At 35.4% G+C, this 13,259-nt stretch overlaps 1 long non-coding RNA gene across 1 annotated transcript; it reads right to left on the reverse strand.

Moving 5' to 3' along the window:
* Nucleotides 1-3,609: 3,609 nt before the first annotated feature.
* Nucleotides 3,610-10,123, reverse strand: LOC123563248 (uncharacterized). Its single transcript, XR_008368422.1, has 2 exons — nt 9,757-10,123; nt 3,610-6,461 (listed from the first exon to the last, which is right to left on the reverse strand). It is a non-coding gene; the product is annotated as an uncharacterized LOC123563248 (long non-coding RNA).
* Nucleotides 10,124-13,259: the final 3,136 nt, after the last annotated feature.

Genomic DNA, 13,259 nt, shown 5'->3' on the forward strand with positions numbered 1-13,259 from the left:
CAAAACTGGGTCACGTGCCATCAAAAACTAGGTCAGTAGGTCAAATAATAGAAAAACCTTGTGACCTCTCTAGAGGCCATATTTTTCATGGGATCTGTATGAAAGTTGGTCTGAATGTTCATCTTGATGATATCTAGGTCAAGTTCGAAACTGGGTCATGTGCGGTCAAAAACTAGGTCAGTAGGTCTAAAAATAGAACAAGAGGACCATGATGGTCCTGAATCGCTCACCTATCCCCATATGACCCAGTGTTGAACTGAGTATGACGTCGTTATTTCTATTATTTGACAAAGTGACCTAGTTTTTGAGCACCTGACCTAGATATCATCAAGATAAAAAATTCTGACCAATTTTCATGAAGATTCATTGAAAAATATGGCCTCTAGAGAGGTCACAAGGTTTTTCTATTATTTGACCTAATGACCTAGTTTTTGAAGGCACGTGACCCACTTATAAACTTGACCTAGATATCATCATGGTGAACATTCTCACCAATTTTCATGAAGATCCCTTGAAAAATATGGCCTCTAGAGAGGTCACAAGGTTTTTCTATTTTTTGACCTACTGACCTAGTTTTTGACCGCACATGACCCAATTTCGAACCTGATCTAGATATCATCAAACTGAACATTCTCACCAATTTTCATGAAGATCCATTGAGAAATATGGCCTCTAGAGAGGTCACAAGGTTTTTCTATTTTTAGACCTACTGACCTAGTTTTTGACCCCACGTGACCCAGTTTCGAACTTGACCTAGATATCATCAAGGTGAACATTCTGACCAATATTCATGAAAATCTCATGTAAAATATGGCCTCTAGAGAGGTCAAAAGGTTTTTTTTTCCCTTTTTAGATCTACTGACCTAGTTTTTTAACCCCACGTGACCCAGTTTCGATCATGACCTAGATATCATCAAGGTTAACATTCTGACCAATTTTCATGAAGATCCATTGAAAAATATGGCCTCTAGAGAGGTCCACAAGGTTTTTCTATTTTTAGACCTACTGACCTAGTTTTTGACCGCATGTGACTCAGTTTCGAACCTGACCTAGATATCATCAAGATGAACATTCTGACCAATTTTTATGAAGATCCATTGAGAAATATGGCCTCTAGAGAGGTCACAAGGTTTTTCTATTTTCAGACCTACTGACCTAGTTTTTGACCCCACATGACCCAGTTTCAAACTTGACCTAGATATCATCAAGGTGAACATTCTGACCAATATTCATGAAAATCTCATGAAAAATATGGCCTCTAGAGAGGTCACAAGGTTTTTCTATTTTTAGATCTACTGACCTAGTTTTTAACCCCACGTGACCCAGTTTCGAACTTGACCTAGATATCATCAAGGTGAACATTCTGACCAATTTTCATGAAGATCCATTGAGAAATATGGCCTCTAGAGAGGTCACAAGGTTTTTCTATTTTTAAACCTAATGACCTAGTTTTTGACCCCACGTGACCCAGTTTCGAACTTGACCTAGATATCATCAAGGTGAACATTTTGACCAATTTTCATGAAGATCTTGTGAAATATATAGCCTCTAGAGAGGTCACAAGGTTTTTCTATTTTTAGACCTAATGACCTAGTTTTTGACTGCACGTGACCCAGTTTCGAACTTGACCTAGATATCATCAAGGGGAACATTCTGACCAATGTTCATAAAGATCCCATGAAAAACGTGACCTCTAGAGTGGTCACAAGCAAAAGTTTACGCACGCACGCACGGACGGACGCACGCACGGACGACGGACGACGGACGCTGCGTGATCACAAAAGCTCACCTTGTCACTTTGTGACAGGTGAGCTAAAAACCTTGTGACCTCTCTAGAGGCCATATATTTCATGAGATCTTCATGAAAATTGGTCAGAATGTTCACCTTGATGATATCTAGGTCAAGTTTGAAAGTGGGTCATGTGCGGTCAAAAACTAGGTCATTAGGTCTAAAAATAGAAAAACCTTGTGACCTCTCTAAAGGCCATATTTTTCATGGGATCTGTATGAAAATTGGTCTGAATGTTCATCTTGATGATATCTAGGTCAAGTTTGAAAGTGGGTCACGTGCCGTCAAAAACTAGGTCAGTAGGTCAAATAATAGAAAAACCTTGTGACCTCTCTAAAGGCCATATTTTTCATGGGATCTGTATGAAAATTGGTCTGAATGTTCATCTTGATGATATCTAGGTCAAGTTCGAAACAGGGTCATGTGCGGTCAAAAACTAGGTCATTAGGTCTAAAAATAGAAAAACCTTGTGACCTCTCTAGAGACCATACTTGTGAATGGATCTCCATAAAAATTGGTCAGAATGTTCACCTTGATGATATCTAGGTCAAGTTTGAAACTGGGTCACGTGCCATAAAAAACTAGGTCAGTAGGTCAAATAATAAAAAAACCTTGTGGCCTCTCTAGAGGCCATACTTTTCATGGGATCTGTATGAAAATTGGTCTGAATCTTCATCTTGATGATATCTAGGTCAAATTTGAATTTGGGTCAACTGCGGTCAAAAACTAGGTCAGTAGGTCTAAAATTATTAAAATCTTTTGACCTCTCTAGAGACCATATTTTTCAACGGATCTTCATGAAAATTGGTCAGAATTTTTATCTTGATAATATCTAGGTCAAGTTCAAACTGGGTCACATGAGCTCAAAAACTAAGTCACTATGTCAAATAATAGAAAAAACGATGTCATACTCATAACTGGGTCATGTGGGAAGAGGTGAGCGATTCAGGACCATCATGGTCCTCTTGTTTATCAAAACGGAATTATAAGAAGGATTTCAGTAGAAGACCAGTCAAGGAACATCACTGTGATTATTTTCAAATCAAGCTAGTAGTTTCAGACAAGATTTTCAAAGTTTTCCATATAGTCATATCGATAAATCTAGCTCTGCTCCCGGGCAGCCATGTTTTTTAACAAATCAACACAGCTTGAAGGACTTTTGTAAAGGGTCAACCAAGAAAAACTGCTATTAATTTCTTCTGAAATCGGGACAGCTGTTTGAGAGAAGACTTTTGAAGTTTTCCATGACATTAAGGAAAAACCAGCCCTGTCTCTCTGGTGGCCCCATTTGCTAACAAATGATTGGAAGAAATTTAGTAGGTCACTTAAGGAATATTGCTGTGAAATTATTTTTGAATTTTCAAAGCAGTTTCAGTGGAGATTTTAAGTTTCCCATATAGTCATAATTATAGAGAAAACTAGTCTCACTCCCTGGTAGCCATTTTTTAACAAAACAGTGATTAAAAGAAATTTCGTAGAGGGTCACCCAAGGAACATTTCTATGAAATTATTACAAAATTGGGCCCATGGTTTCAAAGATTTTTTTTTTAATTCCTTTTGGTGCCATGGCAACCAGCATTCTGCATGGATGACATAGATTTAAAGGAATCTAAAAGGAGACAATTCTATAAGGCACATTCCTGTGAAGTTGGTTGAAATTAGTATAGTTTTTAGGAGGAGATGTTCTTTCAAGAAACTGTGGATGGATGAAAGGAGGAGGGACAGACTGACGACAGACATCCAACGATCCTAAAAGCCCACAGTAAGTGCGGAGTAAGAAAAGTTGTTAAATACATCACCTGAAATTACATCACAACCCAAAATATATAAACAATTTATTTAGTATCAAAATATTATGCATAAATAACAAAAACAATTTTTCATTTTTGATTCACAATCAATTTCCATGAAAAAATAACAAACTTATAAAACATAACATGTCATTACTTAAAGGTGGTCAATCTCATTTTAGCAACACATAATATTATATTTAACCTTTTTTCATATTTTCTGTTAGAGACAAAAAGACTCATCACATACAGCTAGATCCATCAGAAATATCTGTATTATTGTACTTTTTTATTACACCCCTTTCCGGTGAAAATAATTAAAAGCTGTACACTACATTTCTTTTGATTAAAACAGAATTTACATTTGATAGAAATTGGGACATTTCCCAAATATGAACCAAAATGCAAGTTTAAACTAGAGCTGTCGGAAGGACCATATGCTTGACTCTTTTAAATAGTTATTAATAACAAAGTGAAAATGACAGGTAACAATGAATGCAATAGAAATATAGATTTTTTTTACCTTAAAGTTGTAATGGGTAGGAATGGGAGTAGAAGTAGGGTTATGGTTAAGAAATGAAGGTATGAGGAATAATGGTATTAAGAAATATCATTAGATGCAAATTTAAGAAATTGTGAGGTGTGCCATCAACTTAATCAACACTAACAAAATCTTACCTTTAATGTACCTGACCAATAACCAAAAGATGTCTGCCCCTTACTAAGATCAATCCTTGCGTGAGCTCTGACACTACAGGGGAAATGGTAAAGAAGATACAGTGGAACTGAGAAGCTTGCCATAAAATTTTAACCAGCACTTTTACAATAATTGAGCCGTGCCATGGGAAAACCAACATAGTGGCTTTGCGACCAGCATGGATTCAGACCAGCCTGCGCATCCGCGCAGTCTGGTCAGGATCCATGCAGTTCGCTAATGGTTTCTCTAATTGCAATAGGCTTTGAAAGCGAACAGCATGGATCCTGACCAGACTGCACAGATGCGCAGGCTGGTCTGGATCCATGCTGGTCACAAAGCCACTGTGTTGGTTTTCCCATGGCATGGCTCATATTTAACCCCAGTGACCTTGACCTTTAGTATATCTGACCTTAACCTACCAAATGTCTGCCCCTAACCAAGACAAAGCCATATCTGGACTTAAGAAAATGTACATTATGTAATCAAAATATTGGCGATGAGTTTCATTATCTCTTAGAATGTTCAGCATTAAATATTGCAAGAAAAAAATTTATTAAACCACAATACATAAGGAACCCTAATACCATATCATTTGAAAAATTAATGACAACCAATTTTAACAATCATGTTGAATATAGAAAGCAATGTGTTTATTAAGGAAATTATTAAAATATTTGAGTGATGTTTTGAATACAGTGATTTATGAAAGTGGTGATATATGAATATTTTTTTGTCAGGCATTATTCAAATGAAATGTTTTTGATTATATATATTCTGTTGAAAGGAACATCTCCCTTTGTATAATCATGTTAAATGTATAATATTTAGCCTCACTGATATTATATTATATGTCAATATTGTATTTTGCCTCAAATTATCATGTGTATCATGAAATGAGAGTAATAAAGAATTGAATTGAAATTTGATGATAATAGGGGAAGTAGTTAAGAAGATACAGTAAAACTGAGAAAGCTTGCAATAAAACTTTAACCTGAAAGTAAAGCCTGCAGCAATACATGGACAAGTACAAACACCCTCCCTATTCTTTGAATAGTTGTGCTAAAAATGGCTGAAGCCTAAACATTTACTATAATCAATTCATTTACGTTTTTTCACAACAATAATGACTTCATAAAATTTCATTTTAATGAAATGTCAGTAAAAAACATACAATTCTCTTTTCAAATCTTGGGCAAATGTGATAAAATCATTGTTAAATTCATCTCATTTTTTATGCAAAGTATATTAATTTTATCAAATTCAAAAGAACTCAAGTCATAGTCAGGCAACCGGGAAAAAAAAAACAACTTCATAAGTGAACATCTTTTTTGCATCAAGCGTTCAATGAAATTTTTTACACTGTAAATGTAAATAAACAATTGGTCTCAAAAGTTTCAAGGAAATCTATGACATGTCTGTCATTGACTAAAATTAGACTGAGCACCTTTAAGAAATTATAACAAATAGAATAATCTGTATTATGACATTGCACCAAAATCTTTTTTTTTTCCTTGGATTTAACGTTGCACCGATAGGTCATATGGCGACTTTCCAGCTTTAATATGTGCAAACAGGCTACATGTATGTCTTTGATGCACGATGGTCCAAACTTTATTTATAAAACCTAACTGATATTTTTTTTGTAGATTTAAATGTATTTTTCTATTGAAAATAAAAATGGTTGGGTTAAAGAAAGACAGCAAGTGGTTGTTTTAACAACTAGAATATAACATGAATAGGTACATGTATGAATTTCTATACATTTATATTGTACACATTTCAAGAACACTATGCATAAATTATAACAAATCATTCACACATTCTAACATAGATTTTGTCACAAATTTCATTCTGATTTTATCATTATAATATAACAAATAAATACATGTACCGGGTATGTGTGTTGTATTCAAAAGCAACTTCTAACATGTTGAAACTGTTTAAGAAATTTTTATTTCGTTAACGAATATTTATATCCCCAAAGTTCACTCTTCTTTTTCTCCTGTTCTGTCACCACTTATAAATGGAATGTATGGAAGTTTATCTAGAAGTCTTGTGAAGATGTTTCTCGACATCTGTACTGCGTAGTAGCTTGAGATCAGGAACATGCTAAACCCAATGGCAAACAAGGCGACAAAGAACAGAACTCCCCCAAGAACAAATGTCCCTATAGCAATTATTGTCCCTGAAAAGAAGCAAAACACAAATGAAACAAGAGGGCCAAGATGACTCTAGGTCGCTCACCTGAGTAACACACCATAGTGTAAACATGTTTTACCTAGTAATTTCATGGAGACAAATATTCTGACCAATTTTCATTTAGACTGGACCAAAAAACCTGGCCTCTTGAGTGTAAACAAGCATCTCCTTTGATTTGACCTAGTGACCTAGTTTTTTAACCCACATGGCCCAGATTTGAACTTGTCCAAAATTTCATGAAACAAACATTCTGACAAAGTTTCGGGAAGATTGGAGCAAAAAGGCAGAGCTAGTATACACAGAATTTTCAAAATTGTGACTTGCGTAGGCACTCTGTGAAGATGGACCACTATCATGTTAAACGTTATCTACTAGGTGCCACAAGAAAGTCTGCCCGGTAGTCACGCTTGAGATCCCCTTTTTATAGTGAAATAAATGGGTAAAAGGCATTCGGTGCATATTTTCATGTGTGTCACATAAAACACCTAGTATCTTGGTCATTGATTGGTGTAGAATAACAACAATGGTATCAAAATGAAGCCAGGGCATGTACATTTATTTACAAACACTTAATCAAAAAATCTCTCATTTACATACTTATGAATATTCATGAAAACTTAAAAAAATGGGCAGATAATTCGTTAAAATGTTATTATTAAATAATACAAAGATAAAATCTTCACTATTTGTGTTTATAAATGAACAAAAATAAGCAATATTACATTGAAACAATACTTTATATAAATATATATCTGTTTGTATCATTATTTATTGTTTGCAAGAGTAAAATACTGTCAAAGTGGGTGGGTATATCAATCATGAAAAAAAACAAATATTAAAAAAAACTGACAATATTTACATTTCTCAAATATAAATCATATTTTGAGATAGTAAGATATTTCGTTTTTGGGAATAATGTTCTTCATAAATATTAAATTTTAACAGCTTTTCAGCCATCTGCATACTCATGAATATTATTTGAAATGTATAAAAATATGCATTTAAAAACGTTCTTTTAGTACACATATATCTGTTCTTAACCATTTATAAGAATCTTAGCAGTTTTATAAATGTCCAAGTAAAGCTTGTAAATATTCCATGCATTAAAGGTCCAATAATAAGGAAAGTGAACATTTTAATTTCTTTTAAAAAGCACAGAATATTTGATTTTATTGGAAAATGAAAGTTGGAATGTAGAAATTCGAAATAATCGCAGTATAGTACAATTATTTTTCTATGAAGTATGAAGAAAGTTAAAAAGACCGGGGGGTCATTCTGTCGATTCTTGAAATTTCAACAATACACAATACATTTCTTTGAGTTCCAAAGACCTTCTGTAAATTTTGACCTGCCAATCTTCATTATTTAGTGTCTTGCAGAAGTCTATGCACTGGCTATGAAAAAAATTGCCAACTCACTTTCCCTTAGTAATGGACCTTTAAGAATATATATTATTAGTATTTAACACTTATACAAATACTGCACAACATAGTTTACAGAGTGCAATCATAGTCTTTTCTCTATACACAATACCATAGAACTTTGTCTTAAAAATGTCACAACTTTATTGTCCTTGTTGCCATGTTCATTTCTAAAGTTGGTATATAAATAGCCTCGCATGCACATTCAAACATGCAAACCTGGTTGGATTGGTAGCATTTGCACATTTAACTGCCACATTTCGTCTTGCAATCCACATTAGTATATGATATGTTACGTTGGGTATTATAGGAGTACAATCATACATGTCACCCGTGGTATCCTTTGTATGCATGCAAACTTAGATCCATTATTTTACGCTATCAATGCAAAGTTGTGAAGCGTAATTAATATGTATATAACTGGCATATATGTATAGCTATGATGGTCTGTCTGTATAAACAGGATACACATGTTGTCAGTCTGTATAACCCAGTTGCCACTTTTTATGCCACGGCCACTCAAAGTATATCTGTATGTATCACTAACCTGACCTGTGTGTTTATCCATATTACTTCCCAAGAGTGACCTGTCTACCTTGGATACATTGTCGGTCTTTATGTATATCAAGGATATCTGTATTGGCATACATATATAGCCCAGATAGCCTGTATGTATACAATGGATACCACGAGAGGCCTGTTTGTACACCTAGGATACCCATAGTTTTCTGTATATATCACCGGGAAAGACCTATATACCCAGTAAACCCAGAGTGGTCTTTATTATAGCAATTTTAAACAAATACAGTACCCAGGATCCAATAGTGTCTGTATTTTAGCCAAGAAGACCTGACAGTATTACCAAGGATACCCAGATAGATTGCCTTTATACTAGGGTACACCGGTGGCTGTATTTATACACAGGATATTCATAGTGGTGACATTAAGTAAATGGTCAGGACTTTTAGCACTCAGTTGACCTGTCTATATACCAGGCATACTCAACACATACACTGGCCTAGTGTATAGCAACGATGGTCTGCCTGTATTACCCAGTTTTTTTTTACCAGAAAGCCTTATTATTAAAACCGGGATATCCATAATGGCCAGTATATATGGCCACGATGACATGTTTGTATATCCAGGCTACATAGAGTGGCATGGCTTTATACCGCGGATACATAGGTAACCTGTCTGTATACCAATGCTATCCAAGGTGACCTGAATGTATAGCTGTGATGGCGTGTCTATATACCCAAGATACCCAGAATGGTGCGTATGTAAATCGAAGATACCCTTAGTAGCCTTTATATACAACTGTAAAGCCAGGATGACATGTCTGTATTCCCAGAATATCCAGAGTTGCAAGGAAACTCGGTTTGCCATTCTGTATGTCCAGAACACCCAGAATTTCCTGTCTGTGTATTCAGTATACCAGTATTTGTCAGTATGTATGTATACATGTGTAGCCAATATGACCTGTCTGTATGCACAGGATACCCAGATAGGCCTTTCTGTATACACATGACTTGTATTCACTGCCAAGGTACCCAAGTGGACTGTATGTATGGCCAGGGTTGGCTATACATGTATGCACAAAACACACAGAGTGAACGATTGTATAACAAAGATACCTATAGTGGAATTTTACATGTAGTATCCCCAGGATAATTTCCTGTATATCTAGGATCCCCATTTTATCTGTCTCTGTATCAAGGCTACCTATTGTTGTTATATGTTTGCCGGGGGTTTTCCCTAGATGTCTGTATGTTTAGCAAGTAGGGCCGGGTCTGCATTACACAGGATACCAAAAGTGGCATGTCTGTATACCTCGATACCGATAGTGGCATCAATATTTACCTCGGATGGCGTGTCTGTAAACAAATCATACCAAAAATACACAGTTTGCCTGTCTGTGTTCTAAGAATATCCATAGTGGCATGCATGAAAAGCCAAGTTTGCCTGCCGATATGCCAAAGATACATATTTGCCTTCTCTATACACCAGATACGTTTAGTGCCCAGTCGTTATACCAAGCATACTACTGATACCAATTTAGGCTACCCTGTCTGTAAACCCAATATATGTTTTAGATAGTAATATCGTTTAATTATCCGTCAAAATACTTCAAAACCTTACATAAAACCTTTTGTACATTCTCCAGTAAATTAGAAAAACTGAGCCTACTGACTTCTTGGCGGCCATTGTGAAAAGTGGCTGTTTTATTGGTTGTCTGAGATGGTGTCAACTTGATTTAAAACAGAAATTTTTTTTCAATCACATACTGGCTAAACTACATAAAACAACTATGAATCTCTATAATGTATGCAAAGAAACCTTAACATTTGACATTTGGCAGCCATTTTGAAAATTGAGCGCATTTTGGTCATCTGAGGTTGCCTAAATGGCGTACATTATCATTTGGGATTTATCATCTTATATTGCAATAAATTTACATTAAAATTTTAAATTTTGGCTGTGTACATGGGTTTCACAATTTTAAATAACCGGCAGATATGTCCCTAATAAAAATAATTGCCTTGCTTTTGTGAAAACAACACACAATTTTGCTAAAGATTCGTTGGTCAGAAGTCAACTCAGCCCACCCACTTTCTAGCAGCATCTACACATAAAACACTTTTGATGGCGATATAAACATTTGGGCGTTTATCAAAAAATGAGTATCCCACATATTATTTGTTACTTTCTGTTTTTCAAATCATAAAAAATTATATATAAAATAATAAATTTTGGGTATAGCTGTACATATATGCCAATTTTTATCGTCATTTTGTACGATTTTGTCATTTTCATTAACATTAGTTAATAAGCAAATGAGCTAATTTGCATATAGTGATTTATTTTCATAGTTAAATACACTGGCTTCAATTTAAATACCATTTGTGCTCACTTTTTTCATCAAAAATGGTGAAAATGATGCCATATAAGTGAAATGAGTAAAAAATGCACTTATGACCTTTGACCTAATTTCTTGACCTTAATTTGACCTTAGAATTGTGACACCGGCATCAAAGAACTACTTATATCATATACTTCACATATAACACATAAAACTTTCATCTTACGAAATGCCTACGTAGTGTTTTCCAGCCACATTATGAAAATAATTGGCAATTTAAAGGTGGCCTCTAGTGTATATAATTTTTCCTTTGATCTGACCCCCTGTGGGCCCAGATTTGAAAACTCCAAGTTCATGAGAACAAACATTCTGACCAAGTTTTATGAAGATATAATCAAAAATGTGCCCCCTAGGGTGTAAACAAGCTTATTCTTTGATTTGACCTGGTGACCTAGTTTTTCAAAACCAACATGACCCGATAAAAATTCAAACCGAGTTCATGCAGACAAACATTCTGCAAAGTTTCATGCACATCAAATGAAAAATGCAGCCCCTATTGCCTGCACAAGGTTTTTCTTTGATTTTAAAAAGGTGACCTAGTTTTTGACCCCAGATGATCCAGAATTTGAACTTGGGCTAAAGATCACCAAGATATCAATTTGACCAAATTTTCATGAAGATAGGGGCATAAACGTGGCCTCTGGAGTGTTATCAAGCTTTTCCTTTGATTTGACTGGATGGGCCTAGTTTTTTGAACCCACATGACCCAGATTCGAACTTGACCTAGAGATCATCAAGACAAACATTCTGACCAAGTTCATAAAGATTGAGTCACATCGTGGCCTCTAACAAGCTTTTCCTTTGAAATTGACCGTGTGATCCAGTTTTAGAACCCACATGACCCAGATTCAATCCTATCCCAAAAGATCATCAAGACAAACATTCTGATCAAGTTTCATAAAGATTGAGTCACAACTGTGGCCTCTAGAGTGTTCACAAGCTTTTCCTATGATCTGGCCTCCTGACCTATTTTTTTTACCCCACATGACCCAGTTTCGAAACTGACTTAGAGATCATTAAGACAAAATTCTGACCAAGTTTCATAAGATTTGGGCACAATTGTGGCCTTAGTGTTCACAAGGCAAATGTTGCGGATGACGCACACGGAGCCGACAGACGCCGGACAATGACCGGTCACAATACCTCACCTTGAGCACTTTGTGCTCAGGTGAGCTAAAATTTTTCAAAATGTAGTAGCGAAGAAAGACCTGTATTCTGAAATACAGGTAGAAGTTTTCAGTTACACCTACCACAAATGACAAGTGAATATTTTCAGATGCATCAATGCGACATTTAAAGTAGAGTTCTCAAAGCTTTCTAAAGTATCGGGGCATTATTTTGATGTTGAAAATACAATCACAGAATGAAACTTTCATTTATTAAACTCTTATTTTCTTTAAATTTCCCTTTTAATTTAGAGGAATTAGAAACTAGTAAAATTCATCTGAAGAAATTTCAAAAATTTTCTACTCTAATATCTTTAATACAAACAAAACACTATTTCTTTTTAAATTCAGAGAACTCTAGGAACGAAAATTGCAAATACCATATTAACCAAAAACAGCAATTGAGCCGTGCCATGAGAAAATTTAAAATAAATGGGTTTGCGACCAGCATGGATCCAGACCAGCCTGCGCAAACCGCGCAGATCTGGTCGGATCCATTTCTGTTCGCTAATGGTTTTTTTTCTAATTGCAGTAGGCTTTAAAAGCGAACAGCATGGATCCTGACCAGACTGCGCGGTTATGCGCAGGCTGGTCTGGTTCCATGCTGGTCGCACACCCACTATTGTGGTTTTCCCCATGGCACGGCTCAGTTCTTTTTTCTTTCTGCAACTAACTTGCAGATTATGGTGTTAAAAAAGTTCTTACTTTATTAACACCTGTAATTTTACCTAACCTTGTTGAATATTTTTGACTTAGCATATTTTACATGCCTGGTTTGTAAGAAAGAAAAGGTAATTAAAAATACCCTTTAAAGAAAAACACAGCCGTAATTGACAGTGCCACACTGGTCATGACAAACAGGATGAACACAACAATGGGGACTGTGCACATTCCAACGGTAACAATCAGAAATACACTGGCTATTGGATGATCTTCTACAAACTGCTGAATTGCCTCCCATTTCCGAGCTAACTCAAAATGTTCATACAGAAACCTGCAGAACTCAATCACTTGGTTTTTTTCCACTTCCTCCTCTCCCTCCACAGCATCAGTCCTCTTGTCAAACTCACAACTTGCCATTTTCTCACTGTATGAACTCATCTGCTATATAGACCTAAAAACGCAGTTAAAGTAGGTTAAAATACAAATTTGTTTAATAAAAGCATATTTAAGACAAAAACAAATTTTTTTTCTTTTAAATCAAATCTCACTTGCATAGAAGCTTTTCTCTACCCCCTTCTGAGACCAAAAAGTCCAAATTTTTATGCATGTAACCA

Source organism: Mercenaria mercenaria, chromosome 2 (genome assembly GCF_021730395.1).
Source record: "Mercenaria mercenaria strain notata chromosome 2, MADL_Memer_1, whole genome shotgun sequence".
NCBI classification, from domain to species: Eukaryota; Metazoa; Mollusca; class Bivalvia; order Venerida; family Veneridae; genus Mercenaria; species Mercenaria mercenaria.